We start from the raw sequence: 14,036 nt of genomic DNA on the forward strand, positions 1-14,036 counted from the left end.
AAAAAAAAAAAAAAAAAAAGTGCTGGGGGGGATGTCATTTTTGAGAAAGTCTCAAATTTAAAATTATTTAAAATTTGAATCCTAGTCCCATCTTATTCTGTGGGTTCCCCCCTTTTTAAAGAAGTATGAATTTTTTTTGTTCATCAAAACATGATGATAATCTTAAATATTCAGCCCCGGAATGACATCTGTAAAACACGAAGATCTCTCCCCAACTTGAGAGTAAATTCATGTTAACTGAGTGTGAGTCAACATAAGACCTGTCTGACTTAAGTAGTGTTTTTCTAGTACTCTGATCAAAACCATTATTCACGTTGTTGCTCCAGGCACATCATTTGGCATTGTGTCCTAATGCTGTCGGTTAAGCACATCACACTTGGAACTTCTTCTTTATACCATAGTGCTAGTTATTATATTTACACTATGTTTTCTTCATACATTTTTATCTTGATGATTTATATCATATCTATGTCTTAAACCAGATATTGTCATTTCAGCATATATCAATATTAAGCCTATTAACGAAATATCTTCCCTTTTTTCATACTAAATCTTTGAAATCCCATGTGTAAACAGCATATCTCATTTCAGGCGCTTGATAGCCATGGTGGCTTGATAGTCTGGTGGCTACCGTATTCAACAGCACAGCTCTAAGCATGAACTGCACAAGATTGGCCCTATCTTGAGAAAAGGGAGTCAACCTTTGTAACCTCCTCTATTTCAGTCGGTTATTGGCTATAAGTTACCCTCAGAGAGTTGGGTGGAGTGGCCTGGAAGGGGCAGTGGCTTCTGTTTGGCTGAGGGCATTTCTCTGGGGAAAGTGTTGTCTGTGAGTTTTGCCAGGTGGCGGGTGGTTGTACCTGCCATGAAGGGGACCTGGGTATTCAACTAAGTATTCACTGCACTGTTCATGTACACTTGTTCTCACATTACATTCTTTCAACGCAGGCTCTGATTCTCTAGGATTCCAGTTGGCTACATTTTCTGGGAAAACTGTAAGAGGAGGGCTGATGGGACCAAGGGTAGCCCCTGCTGCAGAGCTGGTTCCAACACTGTGACTTATACCCAAGGGGTCGAACCAGCTCCAGCAAACATTCATGAGCTGAACCAAAGAGATGCACCTTTCCTGACTAGACAGGATTGAGCCAGGGATTGAATTCTTCCTCACAAGAGAACCTGATGCCTCTGTCAGTAAACAGAACCACTTCCAGTGCAATCCTGGGGTAGCAGAGAAACGGGATCCAAAAGGAAGCAGGAATGAAGAGGTTTTGAATATGGTGAATGGGGTAGGAATGATTGTGCTACAGGTAAGACTCAGGGATAGGATCGCCAATGTGGCAGATTTCTCAACTTTGCAACAGGCAGGTATGTTCCATATGTGGCCTCCCTGAAGACAGAGAAAGGACCACTATCCAAAATTTGGTCCAGATGTCAAGAGTGTTGACACCATAAACATGCAAAGAAAGTATAAATGTTTATTACTCACATAACAGGCTTTCTGGTGAGAGGTGCAGAATGGCTTGAGGGGGCAGGGAAAGGAGGCTGGGGCTTTTGTTGTGATTAGTGGGTGGGACTAGGGTGAGGATTACAGCAGGTGATAAGGCGGGGTGGGGCGCTGGGCATCCATATCTGCTCTCCCAGATGTGGGGCAGGAGGAAAAGAGGGAGAGATGAGGCTTAATACCTGCCAGCAATCAAGTCAAAATATGGAGTCAGGCTGTGTATTAGTTTTCTAGGTATGCTTAACAATTGACCACAAAGTGAAGGCTTAAAATGATACCACAGTATTGCCTCGGCTGGAAATCCAATATCAAGATGTCTGCGAGGTTGGTTCCCTCTGGATGCTCTGGGGGAAGAATTTGTTTCATGCCTCTTGCCTAGTTTCTGGTGATGGCAGGCACTCCTCGGCATCATTGGCTTATAGGTGCATCACTCAGACCTCTGCCTTTCTCTTCCCGGGGCGTTCTCCCCGTCTGTCTCTTCTCCTCTTCTTGTAAGGATGCCAGTCATGTTGGATTAAAGGCCCACCCTCCTCCAGGATAACTTCATCTTAACTAGCACCTTAAGACCTTCTGCAAAGACTCTATTTCTGAAGTTCACATTCACAGATACCAGGGGTTAAGACTTCAGTGTACCTTTCTGGAGACACAATTCAAGTCACAAAAGACCATTAAATTCCATATGTCACTCTGATAGAAGTGATTTATGCCTGGATACAAGATAAACACCATGGCAGAATTCACTTCTTGATGGCTAATTTATCCGTTCTGGAGGTTTAATTTAATTGCTCGTGGACCATACCGCAGATTGGTGGGTGTGGGTGTTCTGATAGAGATGGAAGCAGTCATGTTTTTCATCTACCCTCCTCCCCTCAATGCCAGTGAGTTTCTCCTATGTTCTTTGTTCTTCTACTATGTCCTACTAAGTATTGGGTAGCATGAATCAAATTTGCTTACCTAACTGCTTTTTGAGGCTGCAGATTGCTTTGCTTTCTAGATTTGCTGGGTATAGGGACAGTGTAGTGATAATCTTTAAAAGAGAGACTATGGGATAGGGAAATGTACGGTTGGTCTGTAAATGGATCTATCTTTATTTCTGGGGATGCCTAGATGTCTGGCTTTGACTCTAGGCCAAGATAAGGGTAATAGAATTTACAATGTGCCATTTAATTCTGACCCGGAGGGCCGCTTTGTTTACTGATGATTTTCAACTGGCATAATGGGTTAGACCGTCTGACCTGACTATGTGATCAGAGGTACATTAAAAATCTCTCTTGGAACTTCTGCCTTGAGCTCTATGGAAGCCTAGATTCACTGCACACATCTTGGTGGCTCAATCCAGAGAGCACTTCAGTTTGCGAGTAAGAACCCTGGGGAGTCAGCACCTGGATGTCTCTCAAAGCCTCAGCGCTGCCTGCCCTCCATTCTCTGTCTCTTAATGGATCATATACTTTATACTTTGACTTTATATAAGAGCCAAGTAAGAGTAAGTTCTATGGACTCGTGTCCTTCCAGATATCTGAACTTCTCAAATCTTTGTTGAGGCTGATGGAAAACTTGGGATTGAATTAACACAACTTTTGAAGCCTGAAGGAACTTTAGTCATTTCAGGGAGTGATTCCCTAGCCTGCTGCTATGGAAAGAACCTCCAATTTATCCAGTTATTAAGAATCTTTTTTAGCTGAGACTGAGCAGAGAAAGAAATTGAGGAGGAATTAATTTCTTTGAACTTTAACTTAAAAGCGCAAGAAATTTTTTATTGGATTTTAATTCCTTCAGATTTTGAAGTCTTTGAAATTGAAAACTTTTAGTATTTACATTTAATTTCTTCCTGGGAATTTCATTAATGAGAAACTATATTCAACATATGGAACATTTCTATACAGTTTACATTTTATTATTGGAATATCTTTTTGCAACTTATGATTGGATTACCTTATTGGTGTCATTTAATCTCATTCAAGGTCTTCTGATATGCTTTGTTTAATTACTTAACTGGACACAAGTTAGATAGGAAATAGAACAGAGAGGTACTTTTCAGTCTTGGTGGCAAACTTGTCTTGGAGATAATATATTCTTCTGAATAATTTCAGATCTTATGAGACAAAATCAACACTAACAGCTCTTGGACTGTGGAGGTTTTACAACATGTCTGGAAATCTTTTGCTGAGACAAGACATCCACACTGTGTCATTATGTGAGCATTAAAATATTGTTACTGTATACCACTATGTTTTCAGCAAATGTAACCAGGGGAGGGGCTCAGAAGTCTATCCAAGGGAGCAGTAGTTGGTATTGTGGATTCAGTCCCATTAAGGCTGATTGACATTTGGTTTCCTTCCCCTAGAAGAATAGCCACGACCTGATGGAACGTGGTGTTGGCTCAGTGAGCTAAGAGAAAGAAGAACTGAGCCATGTTGGGGCTGACCTGTCCTTCCCTACTTTTGGAGTCAGGGGAAGAGCCTTTCCTTCAACACTCCTGGTCCCTCTACCTTCTCAGTCATTCCCTCAGGTGGGAGGGAGTGAGGTACCTGGTGGAAATTTGAGAAGAAGGAATGTGCTAGGCTTGGTTAAGCTCAGATCTGCTATCCTCTTTGGAAGCCAGCCTGACCAGAGGCAACCCACATTCTCTGCTGCTTTGACCATGTCCTGTGTTCAGGGGCCCAACTCTTGTGAGGAAAGCATGTGACCTTCCAGCTTCTTCTGTGACTAGGACTAAGCCTGCAGGTCAGATAGCTTATTTCACCCCCTGCTACATGCTACCTCCTGCAACTTACTCTCATGAAGAATAAAGATGATGTTTCCAAAGGCCTTATTCGTAGCCTAATTTTTATTATGTTCAGAACTCAGATGGGGATGAAGGGTGCTATCTATTGGGCTTTCTTAAGATGCCGAGACAATTTCTCTGTATTTATCTCTTACACTCAGTCATATTATTTGCACTCTCATGTGAATTACCTGACACAGGACAGAGTAGACCTTTAATGTTTGTACTAACTTATAGCAAATTAAAAAAATGTATACAGTGTACAACGTCTCGTCTTAATCCTTAGAAATGGACTCCAGATGTATGCTTGAACACCAGTCTTTCAATATATTGCTACCAGATTAAGAGTTTCTTTCAAAAGAAACAAACTTTGCGTAATTTCTGGGCCCTTAGACTTACCCTTACTTTCACTATTTCTGAATACAATTCATCACCTGAAGAGGTGATAAAACATTTGGAGATTACTAAAAAGACACTTTAAGTGTTTTTGGCTGGGAATCCTGTTCTATCAAAAAGAAATTTCAAAGGGCTGTTGGAAGATTTATTAACTTTTTCTCAGAAAGGAATCTTAAACAGTTTCTTACTCAATGTGATATGCTTCTTTTCTAATCCAAACCATACTGAGATTGCGCAAAAGAATAACAAGGTCCCTGATCACAGCATTTCTGAGGAGCAGTGATGGTCTGGCTTCAGAACTAGCAGTAGCCCAACATCTTCTTTGGTCTTAAGATAAATGCAGTCATGAAACTTTTACATCTATAGGCAAAAATTTACTTCTGAAATTCTCCTTCAGAGTGTTTGGTTTTATGCTCTAGCCCTTAAATTACCTGCTAGTTTTTTTTCTCTTTAGCCCCACAGAATCTATACCATTACAAGGTTTTCATCTTTTATTTAAGAAAGCAATTACTATTATATTTGGTTCTGCCTTAAAGGTAAACCTTAAATAATTTATATAATTTTAACAGCTTTCCTAAGGAATAATTGATATACAAAGAACTGAACATACTTATGTGTACAATTTGATTAATTTGGACATATGAAGACACCCATACCATTACCACCATCAACGTAACAGGCATTTCCCACAACTTTCTGAGTTTCTTATGTCTCCACCTCCCTTTTGTTTTTTGGTGGTAAGAACATTTAACATGAGTTCTACTCTCTTAACAAATTTTGAAGTGCACAATACTGTATTGTCAATGATAGGTACTATGTTGTCCAGCCGATCTCTAGAACTTACTCACTGAGCATAACTGAAGATTTATATCCATTGAACAACAACTCCCATTTCTCCTACACCCCGTTCCATCACCTAGAACCACTATTCGATTCTTGCTTCTGTGAGTTTGACTATTTTAGATACCTCATATAGGTAGAAATATGGAGTATCTGTCTTTCTATAACTGGCTTATTTTACTTAGCATAATGTCCTTCAGGTTCATCCATGTTATTTTGAACATTTTACTTAAATTTTGTGTACTACATTCTAAAAAGTTCTTCTTGAATTGTATTATCTTTCATAAGGAAGGCTAGATTTCCCCCCAATCACAGTCAGTTCTGCATTGTGACATTATTGTTACCTGTCAAGAGCCAGCAGGTAATTTGACAAGAGTTTAAAGGGAATATTTGCAAAGGTTTTGGTAAGGCATAATGAACCTAACAAGAGCTAACACATGATCCTGGAACTAGACACAGTGGAGTGACTTTACCATTCGTACTTCAGATGTGGGGGGCAGGCTGGGGGGGGAAGAAGGGGTACACAGAACCCAAAATAATAGCTGAATGGAGAGGAGTTCGTGAAAGGAGCTGTGGTCTTTGGTGGAAGGTCACATAGCTGACACGTGCTGACTCCACCAGGAGAAAACTGGGGAAGTCAACACCCTCCTGCTTCACATCCTTGACTCATGCTTCTCGCTGACCAAACCCAACAGGAGGCCAGAGAGCAGTGAGCTTGATGTCAGCCTCCTGGGCACAGAGCAGGTAGAGCAGAGAGTGCTTGTGGGAGCGGAGAAGGGAGAGGGAAAATACCCAGTACAGTTACCAAATGCCCTGATAGATAAATTCATTTTTCAACACTCCAGATTTTTACTTTATTCAGCCTTTTATTCAGCAAACATATATCGAGCGCCTAATACTCCATAAGATCGGGGGTGGGGCTGTAAGTCAGGAGAACAACTATATCATATGCTTTCAAGAATTCTGTAGTTTAGTGAGAGAGCTAGAAAAATTAAAATAGAAAGTTATAATACAAGGAAATAAACATTTCTGAAGAAGTGGGTATGAGGTGCCCAAGAGTACTTTGTAGGAGTAGAGGGAGTGTCAAGAAAGGCCTTCTGAAGGATGTACCTGTGATGGGTCTGGGAGGTAAAAGGGGGAATTATCCATGTGAAGAATGTGGAGAATGATATTCCAGGTGATTGAGAAACATATACAGATGCTCAGAAACCTTAAGTAGCATGGAGCTTCCCAGGAACACTGCAGCAGAGACAATGTTCTTCTACTTACTCACTAATGGAATTCCTTTTTGTTTTGAGTTGGCGGGGGGGACTAAAACTGGGGTCTTTGATGTAAGTCAAGAGAATTAAAAAGAGCTTGCCTCCGAAAAATTGAGATAAGTCATGTATTCAGCAGTAACAAGAAAAAACAGATTTAACCATGCAGGAACTCTAGGTGTTGGAACTGTCAAATACAGAACGTGAGAAAAATGAGTGTAAAATATTTAAAGTAATAAAGGATACAGTTAAAATGTAGTTATACAGTAAGGAATTTGAACACATAAGTTTGAAAAAGAACACAAATGGAACTTTTAGAAATGAAAATTAAATCACTATTGAGATAAAAACTCAACGAACAGGTTGAAAAAAGAATTAGTGAACTCAGAGCTCAGAACCATGTATACATAATCCAAAGTGCAGCAAAGAGAATAAAAAGAGACACCTGAAGAGAGGGGAGGTGATATGGATCATAGAATGTGAGTAACTGGAGTTCTAGAAGAGGAGAAGTGAAAAGAAAGAATTATTGAAAGAAACGATAATAACAATATTTACAGAAGAATTAACAAACATTAATCTACCATCCAAGGATCACAATATAATTTTTTATTGTGAGAAAATACACATATCATTAAATTCACCATTTTAACCATTTTAAAGAATATAATTCAGTAGCATTGAGTACACTCACGATGTTGTATTAAAGTATTAAAAGTTCATGGTAATGTTCTTAAAAGCTCATTCTTATCATTAGATATGATTTACAAAGAATAGTGTAATAATAATAGTTGTTTACAGTCATTTAAAATTTTTAACAAAAACAAGCAAAATTAATGTTAAATATATTAAAGTTGATTCTTCCAAAGAACACATTTTAGTAAGAGAAATTAAAATCATTTATGATAAAATATGTACAAGCAATTTTAAAATGTTTTTAATCTCTAGTATATTGAATGAAGAATTAAATTTGAGGTTTCAAGTTATCATTATTGTACTTGTCTATACTTAAAGAATACACCAAAATAAAAATGGTGGTATTTAAATAAGCACTTATTTTTGGAGACTGACCTTTTTTCTGAATCTTTTTGTGGTTTACAGTCATCAATATGCAATTTAAACTCTCAGGCTAATTTATTACAACTGGCAATCACATTGATAGCATTACAAATCTAAATATATCTTAATGGGAGTCTACAAGGATTTATAATCCAAGTAGAAAGACTTTAAGGAGTGAAGTTATTGATCTTGCATTACATGATAGGCAATGGATCCAATTTCCTGCTTCTAAAGACTGTTCTTAAACCAGCAATGATGGGTTTTATTATCACAGGGACAGTAGTTGCTCCGCGGTGACAGCTTTTTCCAGGGTTTAATCACATATTCACTTAGACAATTCTCTTTTGATCTCATCAAATTCATGCTGTCCTTTTCAGATAGGAAAAGCAGCTAGTGAATATTACCCCAGATAACCTTTCTATGCCTAAACATATAGAGTCACATTATTCTTTGTCTCTTACCCAGAGTCAAGAAGCTGAGTGCCTCCTTGGCCTTATATCCTCTTATTTTGTGTTACTGATGACTTTCCTTTGGAATATTGCACATTTTTATAAATTATTTAGCATGTGATTACTAAACGGGAAGTGAAAGAACTTAGGTAACAAAAATCAAAAGCATGAAAGTTCAGAGGGGTCATTCAGTGTTTTTGTTAAATACAAGGCAAATATATACAAACAATCTATTTTTCCTGCCTCAAAATTTCATGTAGTCTCTACTTCTAGATTCAATAAATAGAATTAGATATATTAACATTTTTGATTAATTTAATTAATGTTTATTGTATTAATATCTAATGAACATATGAGATCGAGTCTTATCCCCCTCAAGTAGTTTTCAAGCTAAGGAGAAAACATGCATAAAGAATTCAGTATGACACCATAGCATGCAGTAGAAGATATTGCAGAGGCATAATTTTAACTGAGATAAAGAGAAATAAGGTAACATGTAAAGATGGACTTTATAGATAAGTATGGTTTTTATAAGCACAGAAGAGGATGAAAACCATCACAAGGTAAGGAGAGAATAACCAAAGACAAAGGGTGTACAAGGTTTGATGTGTATTAATCCTGAAGTGGAGGATAACATATGTGAGACAAACTCTAAGTTAGAAATGAAGATGAGTCAAGGGTATGTTCACTGAGAAAAGAATGTATTTGGGAAATTAGGTAATTAGGTGTCCACAGAGTGTAAGAAATAGGAAGAGTACGGTGGGAGCTGTTACTTTAATCAAGTTTATGTTAAATACCAAGGAACTTAGACTTGATTTGATAAGTAACAGGGAATCATTGCAGGTTTTTAAGTATGAGAACAACGTGGTAAGTCTTACAACTAGTTAACTAGTATGGAGTGGTATGTAAATGAATTTGTCAGGAGTGATACCAGAGTGAATTGAATACTCGTATGGGGAACAAAATGAAATTGGACTCCTACTTCACCTCTTTTAGAAATTCTGGGTAGATTACACACATGCATATAAAAAGCCAAACTAAAACACTTTTAGATCTAGATAGATAACATATCAGTATGGCAGGGTAGGATTTCTTAAACAAGACATGAAAATCTCCAACAAGAAAGAGAATATTTATAAATGTATTAGTATTAAAAACATACCAAATTTTCAATAATTAAAAATTATCAGTCAGCTTAGGCTGCCATAACAAAATAGTACAGACTGGATGACTTAAGCAACAAGAATTTATTTTTTCACAGTTCTGGAGGCTGGAAAGTCCAAAATGAAGGTGGCTGGCTGGTTCAATTCCCCAGTGAGTGCCCTCTTTCTGGCTTACAGGTGGCCCTTTTCTTGGCTGGCTGCATCCTCACTATGGTGGAGAGAGAAAGGAAGCAAGTTCCTTGGTATCTCTCCTTATAAGGTCACTAATCCCATTGTAAGGGCCCCCTGTCTTCATGACCTCATCAGAATCTAATTACCTCCCAAAGACTCCATCTCCAGATACCATCATACTGGTGGTTAGGGCTTCAACACATGAATTTTGAAAGGGACACAACTGGCTCATAGCACACCCTATTTTCCATTTTCCACTTCTCACTCTCTCTATTCCTACTCTTGCTGCTGGAATCATGCCCAGATAAACTAACTGCTTTCAAACTTTTGTCTCAAGTTCTGTTTTTGACAGGAATCCGGACTAAGGAGTTGACACTGGAATTGTGGAACTCACTGGCCAACTGGCAAGAAGATTGTGGCTAGTGGTAAGTGAAGGCTGTGAGTCAAAAAGAGGCAAGTTCTGTTCAAGGAACCGACAGTAATTGTCCTGGCTGGACTGCACAGAGCACGGCTGAGCTCAAGAACCAAGGCTGGGCCAATTATGTCCTTGTATGTATGTATGTATGTATGTCCTTGTAGGACATGTTTCAGTTTGGTCTTTCTCCTAAAGCAAACAGGAAAGCATAGAAGGACCTTAAGCTGTGGAGCAACATGGTCATATTTGCATTGAACGTATTAACATGAGGAACAGACTAGAAAGGGGTGGGTGGTGACAAGAGAGGACCCTGGGAGGTGGGTTTAGAGGCTATTGCATTAGTCCAGGGGAGAAAGGGTGGTAGCTTGGACCAGGAGGTCGGCGGGAAGCAGAGGCCATAGGGACCTTGCCTGGAATTTGAAAAAGAACAGACATTTCTGCATTTAATGGAAGATTTGACCAGTTGACTGTAGTGGCTCCTCTGAATACCCTTTGAGAATGTCTGATTATTTCACTAAAAGGCAAGAAACCGCTTAATAAAAATCCTGATTTCCTCAGTCTTCTTTTGCTTTTATTTATTTTTTTATTTTTTATTTTTTTGGCGGTACGCGGGCCTCTCCCGTTGCAGAGCACAGGCTCCGGACCCGCAGGCTCAGCGGCCATGGCTCCTGGGCCCAGCCGCTCCGTGGCATGTGGGATCCTCCCAGACCGGGGCATGAACGCGTGTCCCCTGCATCGGCAGGTGGACTCTCAACCACTGCGCCACCAGGGAAGCCCTTCTTTTGCTTTTAAATCGCTACTAGTTGATACAACACAAGGAAAACAACATCCATATTTCTCCATTCCAAACAGTATCGTTCAGTCGGCTTAACCAGCACCCCAGCATCTCCATAGCATACAACAGTAGGTGTTTATTGCTTGAGCATCTGTGGGTCAGCTGTGGGTCAGCTGATCTGGGAGAGGCACCGCTGTGGTTTCTGCTTCAAGGTGTGCGTCTGGCTGGGCTTGGAACCTGCTGGGGGTGGGCTCAGGTGTGAGCCGTGAATAATCAGCATCCTGAGGCCGGGGCTGCAGTCGCAGCAGCCACAGACGCACAAGGAGTGACTCATGCTTCCGAGGCTTGCAAGCGGCAGAGTGCTTCTTCTTCCATTTTCCACTGGACAAAGCAAGTCACAAGGCGAAGACCACTATCGGTGAGTTGGGGACATGTCCTCTGCCTCTAAGAGGCCGAGGCAGGACTGTGGATGCAGATTACCATTGTGGGGAGGATTGGGGCTGATACTCAGCCCATCACAGAAAAGAACACCAGGGCCTCCTCTGCCCCACAAAACCTGAAAGAATTTTGACAGTTCCTTTCACCTCAATTCTTTCCTAACTAGCCCAAAGTGGTTCTTTTCTGTGTACATTTTTCTTAAAGGGATGGTTGATAAATTCTTTCACAGAGAAGTCTATGTAATTTTGTAAGGTGTTTCTCAAATTCGAAGTTGCAACGACATTTGTAAAGACAAATATATTTATTCATAAGAGCCAGGCTTTGTAGAAGTCAGAAAGGATTTTCTGTGATTTTCAAAAGCTAAGTTTTAAAAACTGAGAGCTAAGTCCAGAGTACCGAGCATAGGCTTTTACACACAATACGAGTTGCTCTACCTTGAAAGAAAGAACAGTTGTCAGTAGGTTAGAAGAGACGGTTCCGAGGGTACCTAGACCGGTCTCAGTGCTTGTAGGTTAAGAAGGCCTCTGAGCGAGACGGTGTCTGATTTGGGGGACTCATAGATGAGGGGTTTTGTGCCTGGCCTTCCAGACTGCAAGGAGAAAAATATAAAATCTGTTTAAATTATCAGCAGCTGAGGGACGGTGTTGAGGCAAATGGACCTGGAGATGGCCTTGTAGAATGTGGCATAGCCCGGGGTGGTGTGGCTGAAGTAGCCAGGGAGTTCCCGAGCCCCATAAAGGGGAGAAGAAATCCTTAGAAGAGACCTTGCCTCCAAATGAGAAAATGTAGAATTTATGACAAGTCAAGACGAGCAGCCTTAAGGGAGGAGTGACGCCCATGGTACCACTTCTAAATACCTAAAATCATCAGGGATGTGGTATGTCAGGGCACCAGATAGCAATGACTAAAGGTGCTCTCCTCCAGTCAGGAGAAAGGCAAATCACACCTCCTTTACTGGAGTGCCTCTCCTTACCTCTTGCTCCCTGGATTTCCGTAACTCCTAGAAAAAAGCATAGGAGAAGGACATTTGGAGAAACCTTGAATACATTGTTTTTAATGCTTGTGTTACACGGGGCCAGCTTGTAAAACAGGGGGCGATGGGACCACTGGCTCTGCAGAATGAGGAGGAGTGGTGTCAGGGGAGCGTGAGCCTTGGAGTCATGCAGACATGTGGCCGTGAATACATTTGGATATCTAGCAGCAGAATCTAAAGTTTCAACCTGGAAGTTACTGAGTTACCTTGAATTGGGAAAAATAAGGGCTTTCTGCCATCAGTGGAATTAGAGGTCAAAATTGAGGTCACCTGGAAACTGAGTTGATTCATACGAGGGAAAGTTAGATTTCTGCACATATGAGTTGTTACTATGAAATATAAACACACACGTATCATTTGGAAATAAGAATTCCCAAGATGCTTAGTTCTTAAACGTCTGGTCAGAGTCTCTTAAGGTAAATAAGTCCCTCCTGTTCTGTAATACTTTAGGATTATTGTTTCACCATGCAGTTGTTTTGATTTTTATTGTTTCAGTTATACGCATTTCCAAGGTTAGAGATTAATGTAACAAAGTACATAGTCCAGTGTAACGAGGAGCAGAATCAAATTCTTCTCCCATGATATCAGCCAAAGATCCAAGAGTTCGCAACCCCAAATCTGAACACGCTGGCTCGGCTATCAAAGTAACAGCCATGTACGCAATCTAGTACCATTCAACAGAATGAAGATTTGTTCACTCAGATGGATTTATTTTACTAAAATCTTTTTTTCTGTTGTTGCCAGCACAAGGTGAAATGGAATGTTGGAAGTAAGCCTGAAAAGCTGGTCAGCATAAGTAGCCGAACCAGATAATTAGCACAAAGCCACACTCAGCACCATATTCTTAGAACCTGTAGAGTACAAATTATCTGCAGCTGTGAATAACTTCTAATAGTTAAGCATTGGGTAAACATTTTGCTTTTGACCCGAACTGTATAGCTTGGCTCTCTCCGCAAGCATTATGGCCAACTTTCCATTTTGTTTTGTACTTTCTGGACTAGGGCAAAATCTGGACTGCTAAGAAACTGGATAATTTTGTTCTTAATTTTGTAAACTAAAGCTGAACTATTTAACAAGTCATTTATTATTCATTGAGATATACTGTCTCTTGATAAATGATTGAAATAATCCAAACATTAATTTTATGTTTATTTAGAAATAATTTGTCTAGTCCAAGGAAAGAAGGAATGTTAACACTGGAGCCAGATTTGTCTTGATCACTCTAAACAGACCAATTAAAAGAATAGGCTTAATATTTTCTTTGGGAGAGCTAGCTAGTACGTATTGCCAGAGCACTCAATAGTTTAACAGAAAAAAATTCTGGAAGAAAGAATATAAAAGAGATGAAAAATATATTTAAAAGATAGAGAGAGAGAGAGAGAGAAAAAAGAAACACTGGCATGAGTCTGGAAAAGGGAGTTAAAACTCTCTGGTAAGCAGAAAAAGGGCAAATGAATGTTACAGAATTTTGATTCCTGGGATGTAGACCGTGAAAGGTGGACCTTAAAAGAGAATTACCAAGTGAAGAAAAGGAATGAATCAATATCAACATATGCTCAAAGATGTATCATTAGCTATAAGAGCTTCTTCCAGAGTAATATAGTATGTTTTCATTCTTGGAAATAATCTCTTCATAACTAGAAAAAAAATGCCAAGACAATGGAATTGGATTGAGTATCTCCCTTAAATGTTAAACCTGGTCATTGTTTTCAGTGTAAGAGGATATCTACAGGATGTAAATAATTTGTAGGAAAGTGCTAAGAACAAGGCAGCCTGGAG

At 39.7% G+C, this 14,036-nt stretch overlaps 1 long non-coding RNA gene across 1 annotated transcript in view; it reads left to right on the forward strand.

Moving 5' to 3' along the window:
* Positions 1-10,886, forward strand: part of LOC109550296 (uncharacterized) — a 31,199-nt gene extending 20,313 nt beyond the window's left edge. The window contains exon 3 of the long non-coding RNA XR_012325470.1: positions 9,934-10,886. This is a non-coding gene — a long non-coding RNA (uncharacterized lncRNA). The remainder of the gene's footprint in view (positions 1-9,933) is intronic.
* Positions 10,887-14,036: the final 3,150 nt, after the last annotated feature.

Source organism: Tursiops truncatus, chromosome 13 (genome assembly GCF_011762595.2).
Source record: "Tursiops truncatus isolate mTurTru1 chromosome 13, mTurTru1.mat.Y, whole genome shotgun sequence".
Taxonomy (NCBI): Eukaryota; Metazoa; Chordata; class Mammalia; order Artiodactyla; family Delphinidae; genus Tursiops; species Tursiops truncatus.